Source organism: Emydura macquarii, unplaced genomic scaffold (genome assembly GCF_026122565.2).
Source record: "Emydura macquarii macquarii isolate MOO-44397 ecotype Brisbane River unplaced genomic scaffold, CSIRO-AGI_Emac_v2 contig_2681, whole genome shotgun sequence".
NCBI classification, from domain to species: Eukaryota; Metazoa; Chordata; order Testudines; family Chelidae; genus Emydura; species Emydura macquarii.
The window spans coordinates 1,049,191-1,057,746 of NW_027132818.1; positions in this window are offsets into that span (position 1 = coordinate 1,049,191).

The window sequence follows — 8,556 nt, forward strand, 5'->3', positions numbered from 1 at the left end:
AGTCACTTGTCTAGTCTGCCTTGATGAGTTTGGAAAAGATCAAATATGGAGAACCTTGAACCATACAGCTCAACTTGACCATGCTCCTCCTTCCCAGATTACTTCTCAAAAAGCTGTCAGTTTCTTCCCAGTACACCATCCTTATAGCCGTCTCGCTTATTAGCTTCCATAATCTCCAATACACTAACAATTCCATCATTTCCTGGAGACCATCACCTACCCATACAAATTGCACTTCCAACATACAATGGCAAAATATTTAGGATACTTCATTCTTACATCTCGTTCATGAAGTCAAGACAAAAATATCCATATTGAAGCTTGGAGTAAGCAGACCAGATTCTAATCCGTCTGATACATGGGGTAGACTTAACGTAGCTGTAGAGCCAGTAGAAAACCAGGCGATAATTGAGGGGAAGTTGTTCATGATTATTTTCCCTTTTCTCTTAAATTGAAATCTGAAGTTTGGAATTTTGACATTTTTTACCAGGTCCATAGCTGATCAAAAACCAAGATGCGATATTTTCTAAAGTTGTCATTGAATATTTTTAATTGTCAATTTCAATGAGAAATTTCATACAAATTGTGATTTATGAAAATTGTTGATGAGCTGGACTCATTTGCCTTCAGCAGAGCGACACTGGATTTATACCGTGAGAACCAAGATCAGAATAATCTGTCCCAACCAGTATAACTCCCAGGACAGCTTCTGATCTAAATTAAATATTGTTGTAAACTGTTTGTGAGTTACAAGTTGGTTATAAAATGGGTGTAGATGGCAAAGCAGTTTAACTTGCACTGATTTGGTATGGAGCAGCCATGCAAATTGAATGAAACACCCACACCCAGAAGGCAGATTGGGGTGTAGCAAACAGTAACAGGAGGGTGTAAAATAAAGTGTGGTGGAATTGGATGGCTTCATCTTACTTCCTCTTTCCCAGTTCCAGCTATACTCTTTCCGCATTCTTTTGCCTCGGGGTAAGGGCGAGACATACACTGAACAAGATTTACATTAATAAGAAACAGTAACTTTCTTCGTGGATAAAGCAAGCAAAATCAGGCAAATATATTTTTTGAACATAGATATTTTCTTTCCTGCTTTGTGAATGTCATCTCTTGGCTATTTTAAAAAGCAACTCATCTGTAATCTACAGAGCAGCCACAGAAAACCTGTTTTCACATATGCTCTGTCCAGCAACAAATATCCATTGAGAATTAGGAATTAGTTTTCACTCCTACTGGTACTAAGGCAATCAAGCCCCAGACCTTATGTTCAATATATTTACCCATCCTTCTTAACTGAAGATATATATGGGAACATGTGCGCGCCTTCTATGTTGTACACACCTAAAATTGTGATGATAATATTAGGTTACTGTATTTCCTTGGATGACTCTGTCACGTGTAGCATGCCTATGGTTATTTGCTAGAGGGAAGAAGCCACTCCTCTCTCTACTTGTGTTCTTAAAATATTTAAATGCAGGAGTCAGCTTGGAACTAGTTTAATTTAACATCCAAAAGAGAAGCTGCTCAAAGGACATAACCAAGTCTGCAATGTAAGTATCCATACTAAAATGTGTATACATTTTATTACCATAGATACAAGGCTTTTGTCTCTGGATTTTCCATTACACAGTGCAATATGGTCACAGTGTTCAGAAGTAACTGACCTTGAATGCCTCAGTTCTTGGGTACCTAACTTCAGACATCTAAAAGGGTTTGATTTTCACAATGTGCTGAGCACATGAGTAAGAAAAATCATCCCTCTTTGAAATGTCTCAAGTTGAGCATCCAAAAATAGAGGCACCCAAAAATCACTAGTCATTTTTGACAAATATATAATTTGTGTGTGTATTTAGTGTGTTCCTATATTTGTGTGTCTCTCGCTCTATACACCTACATGTGTATGTGCATGCATTTCTATGTGTGTATGCGTACGTTGCTTGCTAGGATCATCTAGGAATATTTAATCAAATCAATTTACTCCATTGCAAGAGCCTGAAACCTAGCTTGTTCCTGTTCCCTGCCTGTGGCACACATTAGTTTTGTGTCCTGAGGGCTGTAATACTTTAATCTAATCCAGGTTATTGGGCTCAATATAAGGGTAAAGGTGGGGTTTAGTGGCCCGTGATATGCAGGAGATCAGACTAGGTGATCTGGTGGTCCCTTCTGGCCTTAAACTCTATAATTCTCTGTGTGTGTGTGTGTGTGCGTGCGCATTACACCGATAATACAAGTTTCCAACTTATTCAGGGGTTTTTTATGCATACAATTTCAGTTGCTTTAAGGACAGTAAACATTTTTAATTTCTCCTTGAGACCAGCCAGTTTGAATCAGAGGCCAATAAAAGGGCTGATCCTACACCAGTGAAGTTCACAGGAGTTTTGCCATTGGCAATAATAAGCACAGGAACAAGCCCAAAATGTCCGTTCCCTCATACTTCCTTGTATGTGTTCTCAGGTGCCGGGGTTCTTGTCAATTGTTTACATCTTCTGCAAAAAAGTCCTGAAGCGGCTGCTGAGAACATCCAGAGCGTGTTGTGTGTTTGACCTGTTATGAATGATGTGCTCATTACAGTAACGGGTGGTGCGCTTCCCTATCTGCTTTTGTGGCGTCAGCAGACTCAAGTCCTCGTTAATGTTTTCTGCAGGCACAATTACGCACTGTCGTTTTTTCTGTTATATTTTGTTAAGGATTGCTACTGATAACATAGTCAAGGCTGTTTCAGGTAAAATATAGCATTTAAAATACGCAAGCAGTTTTTCACTGTCATCCAGCTTTGTATGGGTCAGCGAGGCCCACATCATTTCCGCTGTGTCTCCGCTATACCAGTGTTTAACTGTTTTAATTTCTGCAAATTGGAACACAACTGATTATTAGCGAGTGGTCCCTGTGACACTGCACATACAAAAGGAATGTTGTTGAAATAAATATTTTTAAAATAATAGCATACATTTGCAATATAGGGCCAGATCCCCAGCCCAGCTCTGATGGCGCCGAAAGGCTGTGATATTGGCTTAAATGGTCCCCGGTGATTGGGAGAATCTGTGTACGGTGTAATGCTGGCATACGCACTGCCTATGGAGCTGGCAAGTGAGGCAAGGGAAGCAGGCTGTACTATCTCAAAGGATAGTGCAGGGTGCAAGGTATTTCTGGATGCCTGGGAGCTGCCACAAGGGATTAGGACTCTTCAGGCATGATGTAGAGCAACAGGAGTGTATTAGTGTCCTGATATAAGATGAAAAGTCCTAAGTCGTCTTGTTTACTTTTGGAAAATCTTCCTTAGGCAAATAACTTTTTGCTACTTTCCAGACCATGTGGTGTTCATTCCCTACTAAATTACTCATCTCTGAAAAACCAGGACCATAAGGACATCATTCATTTATGGACTGTGATATGACAACTGATCTCTGCCACAACTGAGCTCAGGTAACGCTATCAGATTTTGAGTGTGGGTGTCGTGTTCTGTGGGCAGTGTAATTGTATCTGTTTTTTTGTAATTTCTGGCAGGGCTGCTCCTTTTTAAAAAAATATAAATCTCTGTTTTATAAGGATGTATTTGTATCCATCTAAATTAATCTACCATTGATATTTGTCCCAAACACCCACTGATGATGTGATTTATTATCGTCCACCTGCTATATTTTCGGTACCTGTCCTTGTGCTTGTAAATCTGTGCTTGCTATTGTGAATGTGTCTGGTGTGAAGTGGAAAAGTCACACACTGGACTCTTGGGTCACAGGGGCTATTTGAATCTTAATAGCATTCCAGATGGCCCAGTCACAACCATGAAGGCAAGGTAAACATAGCCATTAAAAGATAATAATCCCAAGGAGGGAGGGGGAAGGTTCACCAGGGATCTTTAACCTGAGTCATTCAGGATGTTCCTGCAACTTCATGTGCCTACTCATAGTTAGCATTTCAGTTGATTAGGCTTCCTAATACCACCAGAAAACGGACTGGAGAGGAAATGGCTTACACTCTTCAGTCAGAAGTAAGCTTCATCACAGGGTGAGGAGATGATATAAAATAGCTCTCAAGGGACAGAGGTTCCATTTTGGGATGGGCAAGATGGCTGAAAGGGAAGAGTAAGGTTCTAACTGGAGATGCAGCCTGCCCTGAGGTTGGGTCCTGACCATGATCTTTTCCACAGGTAACCCATATTTATTATTGCTGAATGACTTGAATGGCTTTGCTGTGATTAAAGGGTAGTGTTGGTTTGAAGGAGCTTTCTCTAGTGCCCACCGCAGATGTCTGATATTTAACTTCTCTTTTTAATTCTTCATCTCCTGTAGTTCTTTAAAATAAATGTTGCTTTGGTTTTGTATGAATTGGCTCTGACTGTTTTATAGTGGGGAATCAATAGATGGGGCCAGCTCTTCAGCTGGCATAAATCAGCATAGCTTCACCAAAGTCAATGGAGCTACACAGATTTATCCAGTATCAGCTGAGGATCTGGCTGTAATATCCTAAGAGAAACAAGGACAAGGAAAGGGAGTGAGTTACTGGTCAAATATGAGAGAGAAATGGTGGTTTCTATTTTTAAAAGATGCCAGAGACAATTCTGTGCGTACAGTGTGGGGCACTAACTGGACAAAAGAAGTCGTAGATAACTTGGTACCATCACAGCTGTCAATAGCATGTCCACTCATCCAACCAAGGTAGAATACAGCACTCGTTCTCCTCTCACTTAGTATGATTATTAATATAATGTATTATTTGTAGTACCTTAATACCTAGCAACCCCAATCACAGATCAGGGTCCCATTGGCTAGATATTGTGCACACGTTACACACTGGTGTAATGCCACTGACTGCAATAGAGTTGATTCTGATTCACAACACTGTGAAAAGAGACTCCCTTCCATGGAGTTTTCTGTTTTCTTTACAAATGTAATAGCCAATACATTCACCCCTTGATTTTTGCACGAACCCCTTGCTGATTTTATGGGACGTTCTGTGCATGGAAGAATGGTAGACTGTGGTCAGTGTATACTTGGTGTGGTTATTACTGGTTTTGACCCGGGGGGGAAGAAATCTCAAATGTGTTCATATCAATGTCAATTCAGATCTGCCCTTAAGGATGCAGAAGGTATGAAATATACTCATTACAGTTGTTTTCTCTTTTTTCCAGAGCGGAATCGTAAAATGGATTTCAACCACTCAGACACAAACTCTGTCCTGCAGAATTTTCTCCAGATGTACGTGGAAAAGAGGAAAAGCGTTAGGTTAAATAATTTCACCAGCCCGGCCTTGAAGGAGCAAGAGGAGATAACGGCCTCCTTTTTCATCTTTATCATAGTTGGCTTTTTTGGCTTCCTCCTTTTCTCCCTGATGATCAGCAATATAATTTCCAACAAGCCTGAAAACTACATTGACTATCTCTATTCCGGAAAACTTAACAGCCAGGGAAATGAAAACGGACTTCAGAGAAAAGACAGCAAAGACACACTGGTAATTATTAGTAACAAAGCCATAGTGGACCTCAACAACACCAGTGAATGGCAAAAAACGGACAGCAATAACAATGAGCCTGAGACACCAAGCCCAGAAGCAGCTCTGAGAAATGTATGAAAGAATATATATGGGCCTTCTTTAAAAAAGAAAAGGAATTGAAAGGTGATGTTATTGTTCACAAAAGTGAGATACTTGTTGCACTGGCTAGTGCAGGACACAGCACAGGCCGGCATTGTCATGCAAGTTTCCCGTGCACAGCAGTGAAAGCACCTCCTCAACCCTGATGTGCAACGCAACACCCTTGCTATTCCGGTCCTGGGCCTTTGCAGAAGTGACTGGAAATCAAATCCAAACTCATGTGACTCTTTTATATTATCTTTAATGTATTTTTATAATGCGCCTCTCTAAAGAACAGAACACCTCCCTCCTTACGCTCTTGTCTTCTCACCGCATGTGCTAGTGGTTTTCTAGCCATGTTGGCATTATTAATTATTACTATTATTATTCTTGTTAATAATTAATGTATTTGTTTGTCACCAACCATCTCTTCATGGCTGCATGCTATACCAAAATAAAGACTGTCAACAGCCAGGGGTGCTATGGTCTAAAACAGGACTGCCGTGGGTCCCCAGGGTCTGGTCTATGCCCCAGCCTGTCACCAGTTTAATGTGCCAGGGCCAAGGACTCATATAGTTCCACTAGAGTAGGGCCATGGTCTTCAAGGCTCTGAGACTGGTTCCTTGGCAGCGGTGATCCCTGACTCTCTTTGTGGCTCCATGCAGCAAATCCAGGAGAACCAGACTCTTGTGGGTGGTTTGCACTGTACTCCTTGATGGGTGCAATGCTCTCAATGAGTACTTGCAGTGACACTAGGCAGCTTTTCAAAACAAGGTAACAGATTATTAGTCACCTGGCATACAGCATCGGAAAGTCCTTAGGTTAGCAAAGAGAGGCAGAGATTAAGCCATAGTCCATTCTGGCCAAGCCAGTGCCATAAGCCAGACAAGCTATAATGGACTCCATCTCTGGCTCCCTTGCCTCGTCTCTTTTTCCTTAGTTCCTGGTGGAAGCTGCTGAGTCCCCCCAAAAGGCAACCCTTATTCCAGCCACCTGACACCTTTTCTCCTTTATTCTCCAGTTCAGTTCACATATTCCGCCTGCCAGGCTTTACTGCTGCTAGGTGTTGGTTGTTCAATTATTGTGTATGTGTGCCGGGGGAGATCTCCTGGTCTTTCTGGATCCTCTGTTGATCTGGGTCAGTTTCACCCATTTCTTTAAGGACCCAGCCATTCCACCCAGACTGCTAGGAGGTGACACACACATACGCTGTTCCCGGAGCAGTGTTAACCCTTTTGCACTCACTGACTAGTAATGCAAAATACAGAGGGAAACTAAGGCACGCATAGGATTCATAAAAATATTTCAGAAAATTCCCACTTTGTTATAGCAGGACACACCAGGAAATCTGGGGGGGTGGAGTAGGGCGCAGAGCAAATTTAGTGTGATTTTTTTTTTTAAAGTAAGTAGATTAAGTAAGTTTACTTCTCATGGACCCTGAGGAAGAACTGAGACGTGACTAAAGAGAAGGTGCTCACTTGGCAATCTGGTCTGGGGACGGTATGTGGCATAATTCCTCCCATCCCCCAGAAAGCCCCTTTGGGCACACAGGCCCTGACCCAAAGCCCATTCAGATCAATGGAATTCACTTCGTTGACTTCAGTGGGCTGTGGAGGAGGCCAATAGTTATAGCTCAGGGGGTGTGACAAGGCAGAAGGGCTGTAATCAGGCGTTGCGGCACCTCCCCCAACAATTTCTGAAGGCTTTCTTTGGAGAATTTCCTCAGCATTTAATACTAATCCTGCCAGCGTAAACTCACATGAGTCCTTCACCCCTCCTGCTTCCTCATGGTGAGCAGGAAGTAGGGCAAAAGCATAGGTTTCAATGGCAGCAGAATGCCTGACGGCACCATCTGCCACAGAAAGAAGGGCAGCATAGCAAGCAGTAATTAGATTGGATAGATGCCCCAAGAACCACAGGATTTATGGTGTTGGAGGGCCAACGTCCACGGTCACCTCCGCTGGGCCACAAACTCCTTGACCCCGTCCACTGAGGGGATAGTCCCTCTAGAACTCCACAAGTTCCAACTGTAGTGGGGTTTGCTGAGTCATCCTATCCCCCCACGTCATTGATCAAAGATGCAAATGCCTCTGAAATACCTGCTATACACATTGTTGGCTCTTTGGCCTGAGCAGTTAGCCAGTATTCATGGTCTTGCAGAATTGTTTCAGTGAGGAGAATACACGGATGATACATGTTAGATATTTCTTTGGCACAATCCTGCTTTTTTTTTTTAATAAAAAAACAACAACATACATATAGTCCTGTTTTTCTGAACACACAGAAACTAACAACAGCAGGCAGTTTCTTTGCTCACAATTTCCAAGTTTGCCCCTACCATCAGAGCAGTGCCCAAAGAGCTCTGTGTCTCTGCAGCCATGGCCATGCTCACAACTGCTTCTCTCACTGTCTACTGGCTTTTCTCGAGGCATTTTTGCCTCAAATACACACACAGCTTGACAACAGAGGATCCCCCCCCTCAGTCCACATAACTTAGCTTCTGATCAGGCCTTGCTATGTGGCACTTTGCCTTGGGCAGTGGCTTCCATTGTTTTTTATTATCTCACTGAAAAAAGGAACTTAACTTCTCTTACTACTTAGCCTGAAAGAAGGGTGCTTAGCACAGTTATCAGCTTTAGCCAGGCCTGTGATTCTCTATAGACAATCAAAGACTTAATGGTAACCCTCAGCACCTTTCAGCATAACACCGCCCATTTCAGCTCTGCCTATTGTCCTGATGGAGTTTTAAATGATGGCTGATCCTGAATAACCTACCCCAAATAAATAACAAATTACAAGGTATGCAAGCTTAATATTTACATATTGTCTTTATGTCAGGACATTAGACATCACCAACACAAATTTTACCCCCAGACAAATTTCAGATTGGAAATAAGGTGTACATCTTTACCAGTGAGAGTAATTAACCACTGGAACAACGTACAAAGGGTCATGGTGGATTTTCTATCACTGATCATTTTT